Raw genomic sequence first — 27,734 nt, forward strand, 5'->3', positions numbered from 1 at the left:
AGATAAAGAGATAGAGAAATGCACAGAAAGCGAGAGAGAAATGTAACGCTGAAGAGATACAGAACTGTGTAGAAGAGAAAAAAATGTGAAGATGAAGAGATAGAGAAATGTAAAGATAGAGACTTGTAAAGAGACAGAAATGTATAGATAAATGTATAGAAAGAGGTGTAAAAATGAAGAGACAGACATATAGAAAGCAAAAACTGTTTAGATAAAGATAAAGAGATAGAAACATGTAAAGATAGAGAAACTGAAGGATGAAGAGAGAGAATTGCATAAAAAGTGAGAGAAATGTATAGATAGAGAAATGTAAAGATGAAGAGATAGAGAATGTAAAGAAAGTGAGAAATTAATAGAGAAATGTATATAAAGAAAGATATGTAAAGATGAAGAGATAGAAAAATTAAAGCAAACAGAGAGAGAAATGTAAAGATGATGAGAAATTTTAAGATAAATAAATGTATATAATGAGAAAAAGAAATGTAAACATGAAGATATAAAGAAATACATAGTCATAGAAATGTGAAGATGAAGAGATAGAGAAAGGTAAAGAGAGCAGTGTACTGCATATTAAGAGTAAAAGAAATGTAAAGATGAAGCGATAGAAAAATGTAAAGATACAGAAATGTATATCAAGAGAGAGAAATGTAAAGATGAAGTGATAATGAACTGTTTAAACAGAAATTTATATAAAGAGAGAAATGTAAAGATGGAGAGAAAAGGCATAGAGAAATGTATAGAAATGGATACATTTGTAATATGTAAAGATAAAGAGATAGAGAAATGCACAGAAAGCGAGAGAGAAATGTAACGCTGAAGAAATACAGAACAGTGTGGAATAGAGAAAAATGTGAAGATGAAGAGATAGAGAAATGCATAGAAAGTGAGAGAAATGTATAGATAGAGAAATGTAATGATAGAGAAATGTACTATACATAAAGAGAGAAATGTAAAGATGAAGAGAGAGAAATGTATAGATAGGGAAATAGACAAATGTATAGCTAGAGAAATGGATAGGGGGAGAAATGTATAGATAATGCAATAGAGAAATTTATAGATAGAGAAATGTATAGATAGGTAGACAGAGAAACATATATAGCTAGATCAGGGATGGGGAACCATTTTTCTGCCAAGGCACATTTAGATATACAGCATATAACATTATTTGCGGGCCTGGTGCAGGCCACACCCCATCGAGTAACATCACACTGGGCGGGGCCACAATTGCCGGTAATAACAGCAATGCCCTGGGCATCCTGAGGATGCTCCAGGGAGCTGTAAGGGCAGTGGTGTGAACGTCTGAATCGTCCTCAGGACGCTCTAGGCGGCACTGCTATTTAGACTCTGGCTGCAGGGTGCCATTCTAGGCACCCTGCTAGCCAGATGAGGCTAGCAGAAAAAAGCTTAGAGGGCCAGGCCAAATGATTCCGCGGGCCTTAAACGGCCCCCGGGCCTGAGGTTCCCCATCTCTGAGCTAGATAAAAGTATATATAGGGAGATAGACAAATGCATAGAAAGAGAAATGCAAAGATGAAGAGAGAGAAAAATTAATTTAAAGATATAAAAAATTTATAGAAAGAGAAAGAAATATATATATAGAAATGTAAAGATATATATATATATATATATATATATATTCCATAGACAAAAAACCTTACGGTTTCACATGTCCCATTAAGGCTGCTTAGGCATGATCTGAAAATTCAGAAAACCTATTGAATTTCTGCCACTCAGACTCCAGAAAGCAATGAAATTGTGATCATTAAGGCTGACGCCTTAATGGACCTGTTCCTTGCGCAATACAGATATGGTATGCCATCACACCCTGTGGTTAACTGTAGATTCAGCACTCTCACAGAATGAGATTGCCGTAACACACAAAATGGTGGAGCTTGTAATTCACAGAATTGTGTGCTCATTGGAATACACACATGCCGTTTATGCAACTGAGGTCAAAGCAGTTATGTGGCTCCCAGATCCCACTTAGTGCCCACAATCTTCCCATTTGATTACCAGAACAATCTCACTGGCTTCCAACGTCCTTCTCACTGCATACATTTATCTCATTTAGAATACACGTTCAGCTCCCTTATTTTTAAAAATATCATACTCTGTCTATGCATGTACACTTTCTTCACCTATATGCCTCCATTTTGCTATATATTCCCCAATCCCTACTGCTGTGTGGTCTTCCAACTGTGATAGTCTGTGTTCCCTCATCCGCAGCAATGTTTTTCCCCAGCCGCCTCCCCGGAAAACAACCAGCACCGGGCTTTGGAGACCTAGTACTGGTTCTGCTAACTACAGGGGACAAATTACATAGGTGTCCCCCGTATTCAGCGCAATAAGCACTGGGCTCTGAGCCAGGCCTGGTTCTGGAAATACAGGGGGAAAAAATGTGTAGGCTCCCCCTGTATTTACAATAACCAAAACCGGACTGTATCTAGCAGGGGGGGGGGGGTGATTCCACAGCCAGGGAAGCCCTCTCACCGGGCCCCCCAGCCGAAGCATCACAATAAAGCATTAAAGGGGTCCCCAGCACCCCCCCAGCTAACACCCGCTAGCCCCCCGCGCCTTTCCGATGGCTCGCGCTGCAGCTAACACCAGCTTCTTTCCCCTGAGCCAACCACCGCTAAAGCCCGCAAATGACGGCTATCTTTGTGCACCCAAGTGAAGCCACAGTGATTACACTTGCGGGAGGCTCCTACTGCGGCTGTGCAACAAGTTGAAAAGTCCTATCTATTCAATGGCGCATTCTTGAGGTAATAGTTTAAAAACTAACTTTCTAATTTACCTGAACCCCAAAAGCACATACTCTGGCACAATAGCTACCTAATAAAACAAACCCCAAGTCTAAATTCCACCCCTACCCTGAGTTATGCCTTCCCAAAAATCCCCCATAGAGAACAGCAGAAAAGTTGTCCTAATTTAGAATGTCAGAAAAATGTGACAGTTGGAACTTTAGATTACTCAGAATCCTAATTTTTTATGTTTATGCCCTGAAATTTGGCAAGCAACACCGAGCAACAGTTCTACCTGGCCTTGCCACATTTCAGCTCGGTATCTACAATAGCTTTTGAGGTGTAGCCCCTTAAACACCATGCCCCCCCCTCCGGAATTCTCTATGGGAGAGTTGCAGTTTTCTACACGCAGCCTTAATATAAGACCGTGCCCTTATAATATATATATATATATATATATATATATATATATACATATATATATTCCAAAATATATCCAATAAGGAAGGATGCACTCTCCTCTTTAAAATCAATAATACAATTTATTCTTGTTGCAAAACATCATGGTAGCCACAGAGAATCTGTAGTCGCGGTCGACGTTTCGGTTCCCAAATGAACCTTTCTCAAGACCTTTTCAAATAGTAGACATCAGACGTGCAATGACAAAAATCTGTGAAAGTGACAAGAAACACAATAACCTGTCTAGCAGGATCCTAAATACCTAAAGTCACATATACACCAGTACCTAAGAAAGACACCTGATACCTGACAAAAATCACCCAGTGTCAGTACAGGTAAACTTATCACCCCCTGTGTGCAAATATATTAATAGATACCTCTGAACCGTCCATAATCGCCCCAATTTACATAGGGCTCCAAATGTACCCACAATTCTGTGGATAAATGACAAATTCAGTATTAATATTCACTGAAATACTGACTAGAGTATATAATGTATAATACAATATGGTGATGATTATATTTACCTAAGAGTTCATCTAACAATATAAATAGCCCACTTGCTATCACACCGCTGGTATGCAGTCATCAATCTCTGCAATGTGACAGATAAAAGTTATCAGAACACATGCATCAATAAAGGCACGCTGTAACGGCAGTGCTAACATGGACAGGCTTACCTCAGTCAGCGGCAGCAAGTGCTAGGGCATAAAGTTAATCGCCAGAATAGGAGGGTGGTTGGCGTGTGTACCGCCGGCGTCTGCAGCATATCAGCTGTCAGGCGCCGCTCGGCTATTAAACCCGCTGTGCCGGAAGTGTACATCACGTGGTCGGTCACTTCTGCGTGTCAGCCTGACACGCAGACTGACGGTGGCCGCCAGTGTGCAAAAAGAAAGCTAAAAATATGCGGGGATGGCTAACAGCGTGATCTAAATATCACTTATGTTTCTGATACTAGTAAGAAGTAATACGTCCTCTGTCCTAAAGGAGTATATGTTATAAGTATTAAATAGGAGCCTGCTATGACTAACATGCACTACTATAACATAAAATAAATAAATAATTCAACAATAATTATATTCTGCATAGTATTATCAGTGGAGTACAATTAGAAAGGTCTTGAGAAAGGTTCATTTGGGAACCGAAATGTCGACCGCGACTACAGACTTTCTCTGGCTACCATAATGTTTTGCAACAAGAATAAATTGTATTATTGATTTTAAAGAGGAGAATGCATCCTTCCTTATTGGATATTTTTTGGACTATATAGGGACCCTGTGTCCTTGAAAGCCCCCCGATGATATGCCCTTCTATGAATGCGAGTGCAGGGTCCTCCTGATATTTTATTTATATATATATATATATATATATATAAAGAGATAGAGAGAGAGAGAGAGAGAGAGAGAGAGAGAGAGAGAGAGAGAGAGAGATAGAAAAAGAGAAATGTAAAGATGAAGAGAAAGAAATGTAGATAGAAAAAGTGCATTTGATAAAGAGAAAGACATTAAAAGATGACAAGATAGAGAAATGTATAGATAGAGAAATAGAGATGAAGAGATAAAGATAAAAGATATGTAAAGATGAAGACATTTATAGAACGAGAGAGAAGTGAAAAGGTGAAGAGAGAGAATTGTATAGAAAGTGAGAGAGAAATGTATAGATAAGGAGATAGAGAAATGAACAGATTGAGAAAGTCATGGAGAGAGAGAAATTTATAGAAAAAGAAATGTAAAGATAAAATGTGATATAGAAATGTAAAGGATGAAGAGATGGAGAATAGAAAGAGATAAATGTAAAGATGACGATATCTAGAAATGCATAGCAAGAGGTTGAGAAATGTATAGAGAAATGTATGTAGAGAGTATATAGTAAGAGAGAGAAGTTTAAAGATGAAGAGATAGAGAATGTATAGAAAGAGAGATAAATGTATATGTAACCTCTCTTTAGGGTTAACACAGTTATAGATTAAGTGCTGTTTTTATTTAGGAGTAATGTAATAGCTGTATATGTATTATATATAAAAATATATGTTTCTGCCTTGGAATTTGAAAGGGAAATCACTACAAGTCCTCATGCCAGGGAAGGTGTTGGAAGAAAATGCCACCCGCTCTGCTGAGAAACAGTTAGAAGTGACAGATAAGCAGCAGCAGTTGGAGAGGGGTTACGTACCTGGTAGTAAAAAAAGAGGAGGCTGGTGAGAAAGAAGCACTGTGAACTCTCTGACTGAGGTGTGGGTCTCCGGTGATGCCTTTCAGCCCATTGCTGCCGGAGAAGCGGAGAAAGCAGCTTCCGGAGGTTGACCCAGCCCCTGGGCCATGTTGTGTTGCAGTAGCCTGTTACAGTAGGAGGCAGGTCTGAGGGGAGTGAATTGGAGAAATCTTGCAGAGTGACAACGCTGAAGCAGGCCCATTTGATACAGGCAGTGTTCAGATAAACGGTACCCTAGACATCCTACAGATGAACTCAGTATCACTAATACACTAGCCACTATCAGTCAGTGCAGCAGCATCTATTGCAAACAGTCAACACACAATCTACCAGAGGATTGATACATTTACAGCCCAGATACCCAAGCTTTATGAACTTTGTATGTACATACATAATTTGCATAAGCAATACAGACTCCATTCTACAATTAGGATCAACCTATTATTAAAGAGCTATAATACAATCCATCTTCTTCTTATGGGAGACATAAGAATAAAAAGTTACTGTAAATTCCCTAGTGACTAATAAGAACTAATCATACAGCTTAATGCAAATCCAATGAAAAGTGATTAAGTGTTGCAAACGGGTTGGGTACGGAATGCCAGCACTATGGATCCTGGCAGTCAGTATCCTGATGCTGGCATCCCGACAGTGTTAGGATATCAACCCCTGCCGGTAAGTGCTCTAAACCTTTCTCCTCGCAGCCTAAACCTAACCCTCCCCCCCCCCGCAGCCTAACCCTAACCACCACCCCGCAGCCTTAACCTAACCGTCCCCCTATTGCCTAACCCTTACCCTCTCCTCAACCCCAATACTTACCGTTGGAATTCCAGCGGTCGGGATGCTGGCGCCGGGATTCTGACTGGTGTCAGGATTCCGGCGCCAGCATTATGAGCACCAGCATCCTCACCAATGGGATATCAACTACATTCCATTGCAAACTCTCAGATAGATAGTGGGTGCTTGCCTGTACTTTAGGATTGGCTAAGACCCAGTACAGAGGCGTGGAGTCTAATGTGTTGATGGTAATCACCAGGAACCCCCGCAAGGAAGTTTAGAATTAGCTACGCCCGACGGGCAGGTCGCAGCCCTCTGACTATGTTCCCTAGTACAGAGGCTGGTGTATACTGGAGTGTAGTATGAAGTACGTAGAAGGCGAATGAAGCGTAGTCGGCAAGCCGGGTCAGAACCAAACAGACGATACGGTACCAGGGATCAGATGGAAATAGGTCACTGAGAATAGCCATGGTCAATCAGGAAAATCAAGCGCAGTAAAGAGGGAGGAGACGAAATCAGGTCAGAAGCAAAACCAGGGTTAGGAACGAGCAGTATGGATCACAAGTGATAATGAACACTGGAGTATGATTTGGGAGCCTATACTCTGGCAAAGGGGAAAAGGGCAGGTTTCTCCTTATATAGAGATAATACAATTTTGCCACCCATAGTGATGTCATGTAGCCCTATGGCGAGGAAGAGCTGCACTTGGCAGCAGCGAGAAAGCTGGGGACTTCAGCAGCGTGCCCCGGGGACTAACCATCCACTGCCCAGATGATAACCAGTGCCACCGGACCCGGTAAGTAAGCACCGGTATCCAGCGCGCTGTAACATTACCTCCCCATTCAAGGGTGGGCACCGAACACCCTACAAATGGCTTGCCATAGATTTTCTGATTAATTTCTCAGATATCATGAACCTCAATTTCTGATTAAGTTGAGGTGCATGGTATCCGAGGCCTTGACCCAACAGCATTCCTCAGGACCATACCCCTTTCAGTCTACCAAAAACTGAACTGTGTCTTGAGAAATCCTGAAGTCCAGGATTTGTTTCACCTTGTATTCCTCTTTGTGGTTTGAAGGAGGATTGCACAGTGTTGAAACCCAGTTAATAACCAGTGGTTTGAGAGGGAGACATGGAACACATTATGTATCCTTAGTTTGCCAGGAAGCTTCAAATAATATGCCACCGGATTGATCACTTGAGGAATGTGGAAGGGACCAATGAATCTAGGAGCGAACTTTATGGTGGGAACCTTCAAGCGCAGATATTTGGATGATAACCAGACTTTATCACCAGGATTCAGCAAAGGAACCTTCTTCCTCTTCTTATCGGTAAACAGCTTATATTGTAATGAGGCTTTACACTAATTCTTCTTTACCTCCATCCAGATTTTGAGGAAATGGTTCATGGTACCACAGACAGCTGTTAGTGATACTGACCGATAGACAGTCAATTCCGGTAATACAGAATGTAGACCTACTGGATGAAGAATGGAGAGTGACCAGAAGTCTCATGGAACACATTATTGTGGGTAAATTTAGCCTATGGTAACAGGGAGACCCAGTCATCTTGATTGGCAGAAACATAAATCCAAAAAACTTCTCCAGATCTTTATTTACTCGCTCCATCTGTCCATTACTCTGAGGATGGTGAGCTAAAGTGAAGCACAGATTGACACCAAAGTCACCTAAATAGTGCTCTCCAGAACTTAGAAGTAAAGTTTACCCCTCGGTCGGAGACAATGTCCTGGGGAACCCATGCAACCTGAATATTTCCTTTATGAATGTTTTGCGAATTTAGGATCTGAAGGTAAACCCTTTAAAGGAACAAAGTGAGCAGCCTTGGAGAATCTGTCCACCACTACCCAGATAGTATGAAAACCTTGGCAGGAAGGCAGAGCTGTCACAAAGTCCATGGAGAAGTGAGCCCAAGGACGATTGGGCACTGGTAGTGGAAGCAGGAAACCTGAGGTAAAGTGTGGCGGAATCTTGTGTTGAGCACAATTCGAAGAAGCTGCCACAGTCCTTGACATCTTGATGAACTGTAGGCCACCAGTAGCTCCAAGGCTTTTAGCATCTGCATGACCAGTAAAGTGAAACAAATGTGCGCATTAAAGTAGCTTTGCCCAGAGATCAGGTGCTGCAAAAGCTTGCCCCCGGAGGAATCTTGAGCTTGCTGGTTACCGCTACAAAGCGCACAGGGTTCAAAATGGGTTTATCCTCCCGTACTTCATCCTCCTCAGCAGAACTGAATGCCCAGGACAGAGTATCAACTTTTATATTTTTGCTACATGGCCGGTGGTTGATAACCAGATTAAAGCAGTTGAAAAATAACGACAATCTGGACTGATGATTGTTCACAAAGTGATCTATTTTGGAGGCATGTAAGGTTCTTGTGGTCGGTATAAACGTTCACCAAAAATTTTGTTCCCTCCAATAGATATCGCCACTCTTGCAGGGCCAGCTTGATGAGTTCTTTATCCCAACAGCATAATTCTTCTCCCAGACTGAGAACCTATGGGAAAAGAAGCCATAAGAATACCACTTCCCTACTTCATCTTTTGCGAGAGCACCGCCCCAAGCCCAACTGTAGAGGCATCCACCTCCAAGAAGAAAGGCTGATCACAGTTGGGTTGTCATAGAATTGGTGCAGAGATGAAATACTGCTTTAGACAGGCGAATGCTTCTTCTGAATCGGGAGGCCATACTCTGGTATCTTGACCCATCTTGGTAAGAGCGGTGATAGGAGCTGCAATAGACAAATAGTTCCTGATGAACTGTTGGTAGAAGTTACAGAACTCCAGGAAGCGTTATATCGCCTTAAATCCAATCGGATAGGGCCAATTGACAATAGCGGAAAGTTTTTCTGGATCCATCTGGAGACTCGAGCCCAAATGCTAAATCCCAGGAATGCCAGTTCCTTTTGCTCGAATAAACATTTCTCTAATTTGCAGTAGAGCTGGTTCACCCAGAGGCGAGTCAGCACTTCACATACATGCTTGCGATGACTTGTCACATCCTCGTAAAATTTAAAGATGTCATTCGAGAACACTACCAGTTCATGTATAACAAGTTTTGAAAAACAGCAGGTGCGTTGCTTGATCCAAAAGGCATGACAAAGTACTCGTGGCCATCATAAGTGTTAAAGGCCATCTTTCACTCATCCCCAGACTCGATCCTAATTAGGTTGTAAGATCTAACTTGGGAAAAATCTTTGCCACCTTTATCTGATCAAACAATTCTGAGATTAGGGGTACAGGATACCGGTCTTTAATGGTGATGGTGTTTAGACCCCGGTAACCAATACATGGCCTTAGACATCCATCCTTCTTTTTGACGAAGAATAGGCCAGCTTCCAGAGGTGAATTAGATTCTCTAATAAACCCACGTTAAAGGTTATTCTTGATGTATTCAGGCACTGCCTGGGCTTCTGGTAGCGAGTGAGGGAATACTCTGCTACGAGGAGGAGTTTTCCCGGATGACAGATCAATAGGGCAGTCCCATTCCCTAGGAGCAGGTAATGTCTTGCCAGTTTTCTTTCTGAACAAATCCCTAAAGGACTGATACTGAGCTGGAAGAGAGTCCTCCAACGAGATAACCAAACTCTGAATAACTCGATGTGGAGGTCTGATCATTGATGGCACTGCAACCCCCATGTCAAGATGTGGGGTTCGGTCCAGCCTAATGTGGGGGCTTGCTTGCGTAACCACGGAAAACCAAGGCTAATAGGACTGTCGGTTGATGAGATAGATAATACAAAATTGGCGCCAACAGTGACGACACTATTTGCGCGCATGCCCTATAAATTTAACTCTGAGCAGTGTGTGCAGCCCTACGGAAGCAGTGGCCACTAACAGGAGCTGCAGCCAGCAGCAGAGAAGAAGTTGGGGACTTCAGCAGGTGCCATGGACTCCCCGTCCGCTGCCCAGATGCCGACCAGTTCCGCCTGACCCGGTAAATAAGCACCGGGATCCGACGCGCTGTGACATTAAGAGATTCTCTTAACAAGTAATCTTCAAGGATAACTGCTATAAATTCAGCAATATAGCTATAGAGTAGCTACAACTCTCTCAAGAAGACAAAATGCATTTATGCAAGCCATCCTCCACCCTTGATAAATCCTAAGTGTACCAACAACAGAAATAACCACGTGGTAACAATATTGATTACTATATTATTTTTATTTATTAACTTTTTGAGCTCTACTCTGTTTATATATAATTAGTTGTAATTGTTAGGTGTAATCTTTAAAAATAGTTAACGTATTGACACAATGGTTCCAGGTAATATTTATTTGGGATGTAGTAAATATGCCAGCAGACTGGATGCCGGCCGTCGATATACCGATGCTGGAATCCCGCTGCCTGGTAAACTGCTGATGCCGCTATCCCGAATGGGATCAGGATACCAACGCCTGCATCCCGACCGCCAGATCCCAAACGAGGATCCGGGTAAGTATGTGTGTTTACCCTGGGGCAGGGAGGGTTAGGCACACGCCGAGGAGGGTTAGGGTTAGGCTGCGGGGAGGGGGGTTAGTATTAGGGACCACCGGGGGAAGGTTAGGGTTAGGCACCCCCCTGGGAGGGTTAGGTTTAGGGTGCAGGAAGGGGGAATTAGGGGCCGCTGGGGGCTGTTAGGGTTAGGCACCCCCCTGAGAGGTTAGGGTTAGGCACCACTAAGGGAGAATTTTGGTTAGGTGGGGGACAGGGGTAGGGATAGTATACTTACCGCAACTGTCAGGATTCTGCATGTTCAGGTTTGCAGCGTCGGTATTTCATATCCAACCCATTTATTAATGTGATCATTAAGTATACATATATTGATATTATGCTTATATTACATTGCTGCATATTATAATAGTCATCCAAACTACATTGTTTTAGTTATGTACTGTTCTTACTTACCTGTTAATATTGTCCTCAACTGAGATTACAAAGAAAGAGTTCCTGATAAATAAAAGAAAAGATAATTCTTATTTTACCATACATCTGTGTTCTTTATTATTTAAGTATTCAGAGTATACTGTATAAAAAATAATTGTTGAATTTAAGTAACACATTTATTGAGGTCTAGCTTGGGTGAAAGCACATCTAGTTTAGTATTCTACTGAACACTAGAACTAGGATTACAAGTGGAGGCACTGCTGAGATTAGGAGTAAAGAAGAAGCACATTACTGGAACAGATATCATTGCATGGTGTATCTCCTAACAAGTGCTTTGGATTATGTGGGGATGTAGTTGATACTACAGAAGGAGAAGTCTTGGGAAAAGTGGGGAAGTTATATGGTGTTATATGTCCTTGCATTATAGATAAATGGAGGGGAGAAGGTGGATCCACATGTGCATTGTTTATTGAGACAGAGAAGTAGTTAAAGGCTGCATTCATTCCTACAATGATAGGGGTGTTCAAGGGAGACAATGGAAATATTATGGCCAGATATGCCAAAGAAGGATATACATGGGAATGAGAATGTCTGGCATTTGTATTTTGGTCTCCCTTTGCCTAGTCTCACTAGAGATGGTGATGGTACGAATCCCGAAATTGACAAGAAAATAGAGGCCCATTTTAAAACTGTGGTGGAAATGGCAGTGTCAAAACTAGAGTGTTGGCACTAGTTGTGACACTACCGTTTCCACCACACCAGCGTCTAAGAATATTCTCTGGGATTGTTCCCATGACAGCTGGGGAAGAGTCTTACAAGACTTGTAAAGAGGCAGCATTGCAGCAGATAGAAGAGTGGCAAAGCCTGGAGAGTATAAAAAGACAAAGAGTGATAGAAAGATTAAGGGTTCCTGCAATGGGCATACTACAGGCCACCCGAAGAAGCAAAACTAATCCCACAGTATACTGACTATATAGTCACCTGATTAGATCTATAGAATAAAAGAGGATATTAGTGAATTAGTCTCCAGATTCCATAATACATTTCAAGGACTAGGTGAGTCTTTGACTAATTGTATCTATTGGGAAGATACAATTCTATTCAAAGTAATAAGTAAAGGTGGAATTGAATGACAGGAAGCTTATAAAAAGCCAAATAAAGCAAATCATTAGAGGGTCTTTAACCACCGACCCTGTGGCACAACAAATAAGATGTTCATCTCTTAGGTATGAAAATCCTACCGTTAATGAATTAAAGAGGTGAAGCAAGGAGAAGTACTTATTGAGGTTTGGGAAAAGACCTATAAGAAGGTCAAAATGGTTCTTCCCAGCCCTGGAAGCAACATGACGGAAACCAGAATGATCAAACTGATGGAAGATCAAAGTCAGAAGATAGACCAACTTATCGAACTCCATCATAGTAGAGGAGCCACACGGGTCCCAGAGTCATAATAGGTCTACCTGGTGGGGAGTGCCCAGTGGAGCAGTACATTGATGGGACCTGCTCCATTGGTGTCAGGGTCATTCCATGTCAGTTCACCCAGGCCATGACACCGACCGACCCAGATTTTCGTGAAACTTTGTACACTTAATACGATCACATAGCTACAACCCCATGTCAAATTTTACTTCTCTAGGCCTCATAGTTTTGAGATATAGGGATCAAAGTTTTGTAAAATTGCTCGGAATTGCCACATCTGATGCTCCATTTTTAGTGTGAGGCGTATGTAGAAAAATATTCCCATCTCGGTGCCTAATTCACATATCAATTTGAAATTTTGACCTTTGTCAATCGTAGTGGTATATTTACTAAAGTGAGAGTTTTTAGAAGTGGAGATGTTGCCTATAGCAGCCAACAGATTCTGCTTACCATGTAACTAGCACCTTCTAGAAGATAATAGCTAGAATGTGATTGGTTGCTTTGGGTGACATCTCCACATATTAAAACTGTCACTTTAGTAAATTTACCTCATAGAGTCATTATACATTTCTTTACTTCAAACTTAACTTTCTTTTTTGGGTGCAAAAAAAAAAAAGTGGGTAATAAGCATCATCAACCTAAGGCAGATGAGTTATCATGTCTCTTTTTTGTTTAAATTGAACCTTAAGGTATACTTTAAAAGGCAATGAAAGAAAAATAATGGGGTTTTGATTGCCTTTATAAATATTTTACTATTTAGTTAAATTACCTTTAAAAAATTAAAATTATCTGTAGGTATAATTTTGCCCACCAGGGGAGTATTTCAATTTGTATATTTCTATATATGTGCAAATTTCTTATTACACATAATCTGGAATAATTCATACTAAGTTAAGGACTTTCAAGAAGTGGGGCCCGGGTGGCAGCGGTGTTGATTTGGTGCGGCACACCAGTAGGCAGACACAACGCCACCAGTCGTGAGGCAGTCAGAGCTCATGAACCGGCTACCAATCAGCAGTGTTGACTCCTGATTGGCTGCCAGTCCGTGAGCTTAGATTGGCTCACGACCGATGCCAAATTCAAATTGCACCAGCGCTGTCTGTCCATGTCTGCCGCTGCCTGCTGGCGCACCAGCTGTAATTAGCTGGTGGCGTGGCACCAAACTCATACCTGCTGGCTGCTGATGGCACACAAATGGAGGCGAGAGGCTGCTGGAGGGACACGGGGAGGTGAGTTGCTGGGGGGGCATAATGTGTTAGTGGCATAATGTTATAAGGGGCATTACTGTGTGGCATAATGTGTAAGGGGCACTTCTATTGTGTGAAATAATGTGTTATATGGGGCACTACTACTCTGTGGCATAATCTATAAAGGGCAATACTGTGTTGAAAAATGTGTAAGGGGCATTACTGTGTAGTGTAAGGGGCATTACTGTGCGACAATGTATAAGGGGCACTACTACTGTTTGGAATAATGTGTATAAGAGGTACTACTGTGTGGCATAACCTGAATAGGTTATGCCACACAGTAGTACCTCTTATACACATATGTGTGGCATAACATGAATGGACTCTTTGTGGGGGCAAATGTATGTGTTTTTTACCTTTGGGGAGGCCCTTATAAGATCTTGCTATGTGGCACCCAAAGTTCTAGTTACACCCTTGCATGCAAACACAGAAGGCTGACTAATAAATATGGTCACTTTAAAAAGGACTAACTCGGGGATGTGGCCTAGCAACCAGACAGGGAGGATGTGCACCCTGGGAGCTCCGATTGTAACCTCCTTACCTCCAATATTGGGGGGGTCTTCAAACCCTCACTCCTGCCCCCCAGGCACCTCTCTGTCCCCTCTGCACCTGTGTGCTCCCCGATGGTCTCGGGGCCTACCCGCGGTTGAGGCCTAGCAGTGTTTCAGAAGCCGCGATCTCGATTTTACAGCGGCTACCATCTCTGTACAGACAACCACCTGGCTCCTTCTTTTGCATCCTGCTAGGCATGCCTGTGTCCCCTGCTTTACCGCTGACCCAGGGATCTGGTTGCTCTGCCTGGCCAGAGGAGGCTCCGCCCCCTTGTGGTCCGGAGTTCCAGACTAGTGGCCGCCATCTTTGATTTGGAGCCCTTCTGCTGCTGACAGGGCTCGGAGGCTGTGGCTGCTGCAGCTACTAGGGAGGTCTATTACTGTTCACTACTGAGCCTCTGAAGCCGCTATGTGTGTTAGCTTTACCCACTAATAGCACTGTATCTTTCTGGACCTTCTGGGGATTGCACAATAAGATCTCCAACTGTGGGCTGAAAATCACTGGCTGTTTACACATTCCAATGAGGGATTTCACTCATTACTGCTCCTATTGAACCCTTACTTATTGTGCCTTCTTCAGATGTAATAAATGCCTATTCCCTTGCGCACCTGGGCTCTGAGTTCCAGCTTATAATGTTACAGTAAGGGCTGCATGTTACTCCTACTACTTTGCTTTGCCTAACTACCTTCTTCCAAAGCTATACTTCCACATTTTTTTCCTCTACTAATCATGCCTAAGGGTGGTCAGAAAAATGGAGGAACACAATTGTCCCAAAGTCTCAAGAAGTTTGCATATTCTGAAAGTAAAGCGACAAAACATTCTACTCCTTCCCAAAACACTCACTCCGATTCGGAGAGCTCTGACCACTCTCCTCTAACTTCCATGAAATCCAGGAAATAAGACGGTCTGTTCAAGTAGTCCAGTCTGAGGTTCATAAGGTGGTTAATTCTCTTCAAGCTGAGTTGAACGACTTTGGCAACAGAACCGACCACCTGGAAGCTAAACTGGACGAAGTTGTTCCCAACAGACAGCTGATGCAGAACTCCATCATTTGAGGCAGGATATGCTTCTTCTTCAAGATTAACAGGAAAATAGTATATAATAAACTGTGCATCAGAGGTATCCCTGAGGAAATCGAAATGTCCTCCTTGGATGAATACCTAAAGCAGCTCTTTTCCCACCTGTCTCCTACTACTCCTGAAGATCATCTCCTTCTGAACAGGGCACATAGGGCCCTCCGCCCTCAATCACAGGACTCGATGTTATTCTCGGGTGCCACTACTACACCGCTAAAGAGGACATCCTGCGGGAGGCTAGAAAACACCCATCTTTGTCTTTCAGAGGAGCTTCTCTACAAATTTATCAAGATATTGCTCCTGCTACACTTCTAAAAAGGAAGGACTTTAAACCTATCCCGTCCCTACTCAGAGACAAAAGCATACTTTTTCAGTGGGATTTTCCTTCCCATATTCTGATATGACAACAAAATAGATTCCATTCTGCCAAGACCTTGGAGGAGGCTCATCGTCTACTTGAAACCCTTGGACTTCCCTCCCCGGTCCCCTTGTCGAGCAATATGGCCTTGGATCATAATGCCAGCCCTCATGACCCCACCTCTATGCGTCAACAAACTTTGGATCGCAACTGGACGATGGTGTCGTCCGTGAAGAAATCTGTCGCTCCTGGCCCTGCAACTTGATTCTTTACCAGCAATTTAAGCCTATTGTCTGCTCTACACTTGGATTTGTTTCATGGGAACATGGTGGCTATCTTTGTTGTCTTATTATACTAATTGGTATCTTCATCTATTATGAAGTAGTGCTGAATTATATGTTTTGTATGTTTATATTAGTTAGGCAATTTAGGCGCAGCTGGTTTATTTTTTTGTGTTTCCCTATGTGACTTATTGTACAGGTTTGCCATTTCATTGTTCTTTACGAGATTTACGATGTAGTAGTAAGTAGTTCCCTTCCTTTCAACTCCCCTTCTGTATTACAATTTTATCTCCCATTTCCTGACTCGGGCCCTAGGTGTGGGAAACTTATGTTTTCTCCATGACTTAGCTCATGCAATTTAGTCATGTTGGCCATGTCTCCCTAAGGGGTGTAATTCCCCGTTCCGGCCTTTGCCACTACCCTCTTTTTCCCACGGCCGGCGCCTTAGACCAGATCTTGTATTTTATTCGGGTTCTTATCCTGCCCTCTTCCCCTTCCCTTTTTTTATTTTTATTTCCCTTTCAGGTACCCAGTGTTGTTTGGAACATTTATTCCATTAAATGTAATGTTTTGTTTCTCCTTTGCTCTTTTTTAGTTCCTGAAACCCTTGTAGGGGAACCCAGGGCAGCTCCTGTGGACATTTTCTATGGCTCTTAGGATCATCTCGCAGAACTTCAAAGGTTTGAACAGCCTCAAAAATGCACCAAAGTATCTTACACTTAAACATCACAGGGATGAATTAGTATTGCTCCAGGAAACCCATTTTAAGAAGCCTATTCACCTGGAACTGAAATTCAGGTTATATTCCCTCACTTTCCATGCTGCGATTCTAAACAGAAAAAAAACTAGGGGTAGCTACTCTTATGGCCTCTCATTTAACTTTTGAGCTATTTGATACCCATGCTGACAAGGAGGGCAGGTGGCTGATCCTGGTCTGTAAACTTCATACCCTATGCACCCTAATGTCTATGCCCCTAGCCAACTGTATTTTTTTTCTAAACTACTCTCTTCTTTCCCAAGTTCGTAAAGAAAAATTAATCATGGCAGTTAATTTTAATGGACTTGTGGATAGTTCCCCCCCAAGCACCCTTTGTACCCCGCTCAGAGCACCTCACATCCGTGGCCTTATTAAGCCTTTTTAAATACCACCTTCTTTTTGACTTTCAGGATTATTGACCCTACCGCAAGGGACTACACATTTTATTCAGCTGTTCATAAAACCTATTCTAGGATTGATATGATCCTCCTCAGCCGGGATCTGACTCTCAAACTTCAAAAGGGTCTGTATACATCCGATGGTATGGTCAGACCACTGTCCAATCACTGCCGACCTTTTGAACCTTGCCTTTCGCCCCCCTCCTTCTAGTTGGAGGATAAATGATTCTCTTTTGTATAGTCCAGAATATCTTCTCCCATGACCCTATAGGAAGCCCATAAGGAGGTTATACAGGGTCATCTTATCAGTATGGCCTCCCGACATAAAAAGTTTAGTGAATCCTAGTATCGCTCCTTAAATGTTAAACTTCAGGACCTTGAGCGACAACACAAACTTACTCCTGCTCAAGTGACCGTGGACCAACTAAACAAGGTCAAATCTGACTTGTCCAAAAACAAAAATAACCCTGCGCTATTCCTTTTATAAGTTAAAAATATGATATTGTTCACATAAATATAATCACAGGAGCAAAATCACTCTATATATGCTTATGTACATATATTTCTCTGTATATCATCCCTAAGGCTGGTGTACAGCTACCACAGATAATTTTTGTTTTTGAGAGATTGCGCTATTTTCATCCACCATAGGGTTGGATATGTGAATAAAACATTTTATCCAAAAAAATTTCATTGAGAAAAGGATTTTTTATTTATATTCCCTTCTCATTTAGTGGTAACAAAACACATATATACAATTAAACAACCGGTTGTTTTTATATAAAAAATACAGACTAAAGACATAGATAAAAAATTAAGTTATGATCATGGATCTATGCTAAAAGAAATTCCAGATGGTATAAATATTAAATATTTGTCACAAAATCACCAACTGGTATCAAAATCAGTTTCCTTCTAAATCAGGTATATATAGTGTCCTCCCAAATAGGTGCAGAAAGTAAACATAGCTCTTCCACTTGCTTGAAATAACAACAATTTGTATTAAGTAAGATGAACTTTATAATAAACTGGTAAATCCAAAAACCTCCATGTATGTGTATATGAAGAAATATGGAAAGTCAATTTTTATACTTATAATTCAAATACAAATAGGTAGCTGTGCTGTTGGATCTCCTGCAGGGCAGGTTTCACAGATTTTCCCCAGACAATGAAAGTAAACTGGCCGTTAAAGTGCTGTGTATTAGAGCCGTGGCTTTATATATATATCACCTGCCATCTAGCTCACAGGTTACGCCGTCTGAATGAGGCTTTGCATATCAGGCCAAGGCACTGTGTGGGTGTCCGGCTGCAGCGCCCGACACACCTCTCCCCTGTCTACAGTCTGTAGCAGGAGAGTGGACCCTGGTTGGTCTCCAAGCAGCTGTACAGTCTCTGTGCGGCTATCAGGCAGCAAATGGCTGATGCTGAGAACACTGATGTGGTCTCCGATGGATATCTCAACCTCAGATAGGTTGAAGGACTTTATGACCTGAGTGGGTTTTTTCCTCTGAATAGTTTTGCTCCAAAGCACTGGGAGCTTTTTCAAAAGGTGAAAACAACGGGCATCAGAGGAAATAAACCCTGCAGGCCAAGTGCATCAGGGTGGGCACCTTGTGCCCCCTATGGAGTCAATGAAAAGGATTTAACAAGGTAAGGCCATAAATCACCCTTTCTTCTTCCTCCACTGAGGCACAGGGATCACTCTGGGATGTCCTAAAGCTGCTCCTGAGCTGCACAGAGAACCCCTTTGCCCGAAGGCTGCATCCAAAAACGCGAAGGGGTCAAATGTATAGGAATGAAACAAAGTGTGGGCAGTAGATCACGTGGCAGTTGTACACAGTTGCTCCACAGAAGCTCCATATTAAGCTGCCCAAAAGGCTCTAAATGACCGGGAGTAATGAGCAGACACCACGGCAGGGGTAGAAGATCTGCCACAGATTAGGCGTGGCGGATAGTCAAGCGGAGCGACTAGGATAATCTGATTAGAAGTTGGCCAGCTCTGCTTGCATTGTACTTCACTAAACATGCACACATAACATTCAAGCACAGAACAAATTGCCAATAGTGCTCAACAAATCCTCTCCAACAGAACAGGAAGGAGCTAAATATATAACCAGACCATATATAGAGGTATATTTACTAAAGTGCGTATTTATAGAAGTGGAGATGTTACCCATGGCATCCAATCAGATTCAAGCTATTATCTTCTAGAAAATGCTAGATAAATAAATAAAATCTGATTGGTTGCTATGGGCAACATCTCCACTTCTATAAACCCGTACTTTAGTAAATATACCCCATAGTGAGGTCTACAGGGAGACAGGAGCTACTACTTTCGGGAGACATACTGAGATATATATTTTATAAAATGGCTGAACCAGCGTATCTCTATAGGAGGAGAGAGAGAGGAATCACCCTGGGGCAGACTGTCTGCTATGAGCAGAACCAGCTCCAGGCATGCTCCGTGTGTGTGGCTGCACAAGGGCAACGGGGTCCGGCTGTAGAAGATCCCCACCCGCTGACGTAGTTATTAAGCTCAGGGGGTGGGGACAGTGAATGAAGAGTAGGAGGGAGAATACGGGACGGCGCTGGGTGCCTAGCAATGGTCCTAACTGTGAGCAAGTGCAGCAAGGGGTGGGGGAGGGGTTAACAGGAAGAGCCTGTCTCCCCCTGGTGAGGACCCCTGGGCCATGTTCATCACTGCAGCTTGCGGCGTCCTGTTCCTCTGTGCCCTGGTGGTCTAGTGTTTGGAGGAGGGACCCCCAAAGCCAACACTATCAACACAGATGTCCGGCGGTGTGAAGCAAGGAGTCGCGTTTGCCTGCCTCCATACGCAGATTGCTGCAGGCTCCAGGAGCGGTGGTCTAAGCAATTTTGCTGTGACTGAGTCACTAATGGCCCCATCAGTGATACCATATAGGCAGATTTACTGTCTAAATTGTACAATAGCAAACTGCCTTAAGTGACATCATCTTTTGAGAATGCTGACAGCTACTGTTGTTGCAGAAATTACAGAAAAGCAATCTAGAGGGGCAAGTAGGCTTTGTAGAGGTTATTTTTATGAGGAATGTTATAATTGTGTTTAAAATTGCAAAAGGGGTACAACTGGTGGGCAAAATTATACCTAATGATAATTTTCATTTTTAAAGAGAGAATTTCAATTAAACATTAAAATACTCATACAGGCAATTAAAATCCCATTATTTTCTTTCATAGCCTTTCAAAGTATCCTTTAAGGTTCAGAAAAACTCATCTGCCTTAGATTGATACTGCTTATTGAACCCACTGTTTTTTGCACCAAAAAACATTAAGGGGTAAATTTACTAAAGTGAGAGTTTTTAGAAGTGAGTTTTAAAAGTGATTCTACTTAACAGATTCTACTTAACATTTAACTAGCACCTTCTAGAAGATAATAGCTAGAATCTGATTGGTTGCTATGGGCAACATCACTTTTAAAACTAACTTCTAAAAACTCTCACTTTAGTAAATTTACCCCTAAGTATGAAGTAAAGGAATGTATAATCACTCTCAGAGACAGGCAAGATTTTCTGAAATCTCCATATTTTGATTGACAAAGGGTCAAGGTTTCAAAGTGATATGTGGATTCGGCACAGAGATGTACACCTCACACTAAAAACAGAGCAATTTTTTTAAACTTTGACCCCCTATTTCTCAAAAACTATGAGGCCTAGAAAAGAAAAATTTGACATGGGTTTGAAGCAATGTGGTAGTATCAAGTGTACAAAGTTTCATGAAAATCGGTGGGTGTCATAATGAAATTTTGCTGGGTGATATGACATGGAATGACCTGTCAGCCATTCTTAATGGACATGGATAAGTTTGCAGAGTACCACTGGACAGTGGTTCACAAATCTCTATTGTATTTGAAAATGGTATCATGACCATCTGGCAGACCTTCCAATTTACCCTTTGACATGACTTATATGGGAGCATAGAAAACAACAGTACCATATTTAAGTTATATTGTAGTAAATATTGTATTTCCAGAATAAGCAGTAATTGGAAAGAACCAGGATACCATACCAGACCAGGATGGTCTTAGTTTGCCCAGACTCTCCAGTTGATAAAGGGGAGGTATCTGTCATATTTGGTACTAATACCCATCTGTTCAAGAGGTTGGCTAAGTGGTGCAATGAAGAAGGTTAGATACGTATACTCAAAGTTTGTTGAGAAAACCATTACGAGTACAAAGTGATGATGCGAGTGAAGAGGTGGTTTTGTGTCCAGAGATTTCTCAATTAATTAATCTGAGTCTTGCTTCATTGAAAGAGATATCACCACTGCTAATAAGAATTGGTTGCTTCAGGAGATCCAGGAGAGAGATACAGCATTTTTGTTGGGAGACTGAGACATTGGAACAGCTACCAGAGTAGAACACAGAAATAAACTGCAGGATGAGACTCCAGTTAGAGGAAGATCTAGAAGATTAGTACCTGCTGATATAGAAGATGTAAGAGCATTTAAAGAAGTTGATGTCATAACTCCCCAATAGTAGTGGCACAGAAAAAGAAAAGGTGGAGAACAGAATGTGCATAGACAATACGGCACTAAACAATCACATTATACTAGATCAATACACTATCCCAGAATAGATGAGGCTTTGGGTTGTTTAGAAGGAAGTAATTATTAGCTATAAAATAGCTATTTTTAGCTATAAAATAGGCTATAGTTGACATTTCATGACCACATATCTAAATTCGAAGTGCATACAGACAATAATCCGCTGACCTATACATACCAGTGCTACATTGGACGCAACAGAACATAATGGTTGGCTGAACTAGCTATCTATGATCTATTTCAACATTAAATATCGACCAGGAGTGAAAAATGTGGATGCAAACAGTTTGTCCAGGATGCCCAATCAGATCGTAGGAATTAAAGAAGAAGAGTGGATGGAAATTCCAGTTTCATCAGTAAAAGAACTGTGTAATTTATTCCAGGGAAACAATAAAGAAGAACAGGAAGCCATAAGTGCATTAGGAGCTTCGATGATGAATTGCCTGCAACCTATTGTTGTTTAGGACGATTAGCCTTGGAGGGCTTACCCAAAATGACACTTGAACAAATGAGACATGAGCAAAGAATAAACTCTAACGTTGATCCTATATTTGTAATAAGAAAGAAACAAAAACAATTCAATCTTGCTAAATGTTCAGATGTAACTTAATTGCTAGTTCGACAATAAAAGTGTTTGATCATGAGGAAGGGCCTTTTATATCGAAAGACCCGTAATTGAGGAGGGAAGTGGCTGTATCAGTTAATATTGCCTACGGTAAACAAACCTATAGTGATGACTGCTCTTCATGATCAAAATGGACATTAAAGAGTTAAAATAAAACCTTGGACTAAGGGCCTGATTCAGAGTTGGGAATAGAGAAAGAAAGAGCAATTAACTGAGCACCTGGGTAAAACCATTCTGCAATGCAGGTGGGGCAGAATTAAAATGTTCAGAGAGTTAGATTTGGGACGGAGGTGTCCAAACTGACATCTAAATTGCAGTTAAAAATAAAGCTGTTCAGCATTTGTGGGCTACATGCAAAAGCTGCTAGTATTTACCCTACATGCAAAATAATGTATGTATTTGTGTATTTGCACCCCTTACAGTGTAACATGGTTTGTCCAGGTGCTCAGTAACTTGCTCTCTTACTATATTCCCAAGTCTGAAGCAGGCACTAATTGGAGATAGATTCTTCTGGCCATACATGGAAAAATAGGTTGAGAAACACTGCATACTTCGAAAGACACTTCCTCAGCATAGTGCACCTCTGATAAACATCACAGTGGGCCTCTAGATCTAATTTGTGTAGACTTTTTGTTATTAGACGGTCCCTCTGGGAAGGAGTATAACAATGACTATAACGGACCATTTCACAAGGTATGCCCAAACATATGTCACTTAAAACCAGTAAGCGGTCACAGTTGCTTGAACTCTCGAACAAATTTTTGGTGCATTATGGCTTACCAATGCATCTGCATATGGATCAAGGGAGAGATTTTGAAAGCCGTTTGATAAAGGAGCTCTCTACATACTGTCAGGGCTGCCGACAGCTCTGCTGGGCCCAGGTACAGTGAGGGGGCATGGCCAACCTGGGGAAGTGTGGCCAGACCCCTCCTTACAAAAGATAAAAAATAGGTTTGCGCTGGTGTCCGGGGGTGAGGGCGTAATTGCTACTCCCCGCATAAAACGCAGGGAGAGAGAAGACTGACTGCCGCAGCAGCATCCTCTCCCCAGCCCAGCACACAGCGTGACAGCAGCATGTGTGTTGGGCTGGGGAGTGTGGCTGCTGCAACAGCAGTCAGCACTCTCTCTCCCTACCCAAAGTAAGTACCGGTGGTGGAGGGGGGTTGGGCTACAGAACCCGGGCCCCTCCAACAGGCCTAGGCCTGGGTAAATAGTACACGCCCCCCCCTCTCGGCGTTACATTACATTACTTTTTCAGATATTTACTATGCTGAATATGATGCCCTGACAAAGGTCTGTAATGACCGAAACATCGACATTATGAAGATATGTAAGCAATACCTGTTTTTGTCTCACGATGCCCTGGTGAGTGCCCCTTTAAATACAATCCTATATATACTTTTAAGAAGTTTCAGTGGAAAGAATCCTTTCTGTGGGCGACTATTGATGTCACCTCTTTATATACTTTAATAGAACACGAGAAAGGTGTATCAGCATGACCAGAAATACTTGAAAAAGACCCACAACTAATAACACCACATGTGAATTTTATTTGTGATCTTATTCAGTTTATATTAACTCACAATTATTTTAAATTTTTAGATACATTTTATTTACAAACATGTGGAACAGCCATGGGTATAATATTTGCACCTAGCTATGCAAACATACTTATGGGTAAGTGGGAAAATACATGTACATATAACAATAACCCTTTTAAGAGTAATTTTTATTTTTATAAGCAATATATCGATGACATTTTATTGATTTGGATTGGGACTGTAGAAGATTTTAACAAATTTACGTAATTTATCAATTTTAACGATTTTAATTTGAAATTTACTTCCAATGTGAATAGTCACCACATAGAATTTCTGTACTTGGTCCTATCTAATGATGGTGACATAGTGTCAACTAAGAATTACATTAAACCCGTCGACACTAACAGCTATCTGCTTTATAAAAGCGGGCATGTAAGAAGCTGGAAAAATAATATCCCATTCTCACAGTTTTATAGAATCAAACGTAACTGCAGCACAGATATACTTTGTAAAGAACAAATAAGAATATATGCAGACAGATTTAGAGACCGTGAATATCCTGAAAATATCATCAGTGAAGCTATCACTAGATGTGAACACCTAAAAAGAGAAAAGATATTGGAGAACATCAATCATAAGAGACAGAGAGTTGCGCAGGATGGCCAAATCGCCTTCATTACACAATATAACTAAGAGGAGAAAAGGATTAGGAATACGATTAAGAAACATTGGAATATATTGAAAATGGATTCGTTACTAGATGAAATACTACCAGATCAACCGAAAATTATCTTTAAAAAGTCTAGAAATCTTAAAGAAATTCTTGCGCCAAGTCCACTACCAGAAAAACAACCAGTCAAAACCTTAACAAAATGTGTGGGTTCTGTCAAAGCTGGATAATTGGCTGAGACAAGATCAGTTTAAAATTGAAGCATGCGCGACGCCATCTTGCGAATAGCAGCTAGACTCCATTTTAGAAACAAGAATCTGCAAGACGCCATTTTGCGACCAGCGTCACTTTAAGCTACAACTCACGAGCTAAGAACAGATGGCAATGTTTTTGATAATCTAAATAGAATAGACAATGCACCAGAAACTGTAAGTATTTTACATACAAATTGGGAATCCCTGTTGGCAATTGTAATATAATCCAGGCATTGATCTACACAATTGGATTTGTCTGAATCCAAACAAGTTTTAGTTTCACACCCAGACAGAATGGCCTAGCTTCACAGCTGGAGGTCACATTTGCATTGCAGTCTGAAACTGTGAGTGAGGAATGATATGTGTGTGTGTATGTACGTACATATCATATATATATAAGTCCATCATGGTTGGAATCTCATGCATAAACACCGCACATTATGCACAATTGAGCTGCTAACATGACGCCCAGTAGCAAATGCACAATTATTAGCATCATGCGATTGCATCTTTCACCATTTCACATACACACATTATGCTTAAAACCCCGAATGAAAATACCGTTTAGTAGCTAAATGCGCACGCATCTGTCCCCAGTTAATACGTCTTTATATCAAACTCCGAATACTCACACATTACATATTCACACATAAGGTTTAATAAGCTTTAAAGTATATGATTTAAGTTGGTTCAGTTAGTTTAAATGCTGAGAAATAAAGATATTTGATAACTAAGGTTCTAGACATGTTAAGACAGCAGTGTTTGGTTTCGAACTGATGCGTACTCTTTCAATAGAATTCTGGTACTATCGGTGTGGAGATCGCATCATGCATTCCCAAGTTATAGACCGCAGAGACTACAAGCAACCAAATGTATATTTCATGAACAACTGTTAGGATGTTACAGGGGGCGGGAAGGGAAAGACCCCCAGCTGTTAGAGGCAGGGAGAGTCTATTTGAACCAGCCTGTTAAATGCTCTGTAACAGATGCTTCTCCCCTGGGAACCAATGACATCAGCAACAAACTTCTCTATTGTCCTGTGTATTCTGGGGGGGTATAAATATGGGTGCTCAAACACTGGGCTTTTAGTCTTCTTCTTGAATGACGAGGGGTCTCTTGCTGATGCCTATCACCGGGTCTGGAAGCGCTGCGTATGTATACTGTACCTGGGTCTGTATAATTCATTTTGCACCTAAAATTGAGTCTGGATCAATTGCGTGTAACTGTCTGAACTTTTACTTGAATAACACTTGTGCTTTGGGACCACAGATTCCAGGTCTAAGTCTTTATTTACTGTATGACTGCGTACGCAAATTAGCTGCAATCTTAGAGGTTTATAGGAAGGATTTTAGAAGGTACAGGCAGGGGTATATAGAGGTTCATTTCAATATTAACAGATGTTGGTTCATCGAGTGAAGTCACTTACTGTCACACTAGGAGGCGGTTTTCTGTAAGCTGAGGCCTGAGGCTGCAGGAGGAAACGGAGGCGAGGGGCCTGAATGTATGACCTCCGCATCCACGGGTCTTAGTAGTTGGCGAGACCTAGTCAAAGGTGCGGAATCTAACCCACGAGATGGTGTTCGCCAGTGACCCCACCAATCGGGATATGGGCTTGAGCTGCACCTCGTAAGCAGGTCGCGGTCCTTTGACTAGGTGACCAAAGCCTGCGGGAAAAAGGAGAGACGAACACTCATGGCCCAAAGGGTCTGTCCCATTAAGGGGCACGTAGGGACACTGTACTTGAGGTACAAGGAAGTGTGTACTGCGGACACACTCTACCGGGTTGCCGGTTAGAAAGAGTGCACCACGGTGCAATACTGTAACACGTAGGTGGGGACCACAGAGTCCAGTAACGAGGTGGGTAGTGGTACTGGAGCCAGCCAGAGATTATGACGCTGGAGAGGTGGGTACGTATAACTACACTCAGGCTGTGATGGTAAAGCACTGGTGAAATGGATAGTATATTGCACACAGGCGGCGGTGGTAACGCACTGGTGGAATGGAGGTATACTGCACACAGGCGAGGTGGTAACGCACTGATGAGATGAATGATATAGCTGTACACAGGCTGAGATGGTAAAGCACTGGTGAGATGAATGATATAGCTGTACACAGGCTGAGATGGTAAAGCACTGATGAGATGAATGATATAGCTGCTCACAGGCTGAGATGGTAAAGCACTGATGAGATGAATGATATAGCTGCTTACAGGCTGAGATGGTAAAGCACTGATGAGATGAATGATATAGCTGCTCACAGGCTGAGATGGTAAAGCACTGGTGAGATGGATGATATAGCTGCACACAGGAATAGATCACTGGAAGCAAGGGAACCTGGAACGAGAGACCACTAGTAACACTAGCAGCGACAATGGTTGTTCAGGCAACTACCTGATACACAGGAGCCGGATATATACCCCTGGAAGCCCACTGATTGGTCCACAGCGTCAGCTGACCGGCCAGACTGTCAGGGAAGGAAGGATAGTCAGAGAAGGAAGTGTCATGGCGGCGCCCATGACAGGAACTCCGATCCCCGCGCACCAGGCCGCCCGAGACACCAGCATCAGGGAGAATGCTCAGCACCTCCCACGTCGTCGCACCAGCCGCCCAACTGCCAGGGAAGTCAGAGGAAGCTGGCGGGACGGTAAGGGACGGCCGATCCCCGGCTGAACTCTGACAGTACCCCCCCCTTTCAGGGTGGACACCGGACACTCACCAGGTTTACCAAGAAATCTAATATGGAAGGCTCGAACCATTTGAGGCGCGTGAACGTCTGTGGCTCTGATCCATGCCCTTTCTTCTTGACCGTACCCTTTCCATTCAATGAGATATTGGAGGTTGTTAGATTTGGTAAATCGAGAGTCCAAAATCCTCCCTACCTCGAACTCTGTACCTTGAGAAGTTTGCAC

The 27,734-nt window shown here is 42.2% G+C and overlaps 1 long non-coding RNA gene across 3 annotated transcripts in view; it reads right to left on the reverse strand.

The window, feature by feature from the left end:
- LOC148542721 (uncharacterized) overlaps nt 1-27,734 on the reverse strand; it is a 154,555-nt gene that overhangs the window by 57,200 nt on the left and 69,621 nt on the right. For 2 of the 3 annotated variants that reach the window (XR_015877049.1, XR_015877053.1), the window contains 5 exons: nt 11,089-11,130; nt 5,370-5,554; nt 3,728-3,795; nt 3,578-3,634; nt 3,328-3,411 (listed from right to left, as the gene is read on the reverse strand). This is a non-coding gene — a long non-coding RNA (uncharacterized LOC148542721). Of the gene's footprint in view, nt 1-3,327; nt 3,412-3,577; nt 3,635-3,727; nt 3,796-5,369; nt 5,555-11,088; nt 11,131-27,734 lie in introns of those variants that run through there. The other variant, XR_015877050.1, reaches the window with a different exon arrangement.

This window comes from Taudactylus pleione, unplaced genomic scaffold, assembly GCF_031769625.1.
Source record: "Taudactylus pleione unplaced genomic scaffold, aTauple2 ptg000009l, whole genome shotgun sequence".
In the NCBI taxonomy this organism is placed as follows: domain Eukaryota; kingdom Metazoa; phylum Chordata; class Amphibia; order Anura; family Myobatrachidae; genus Taudactylus; species Taudactylus pleione.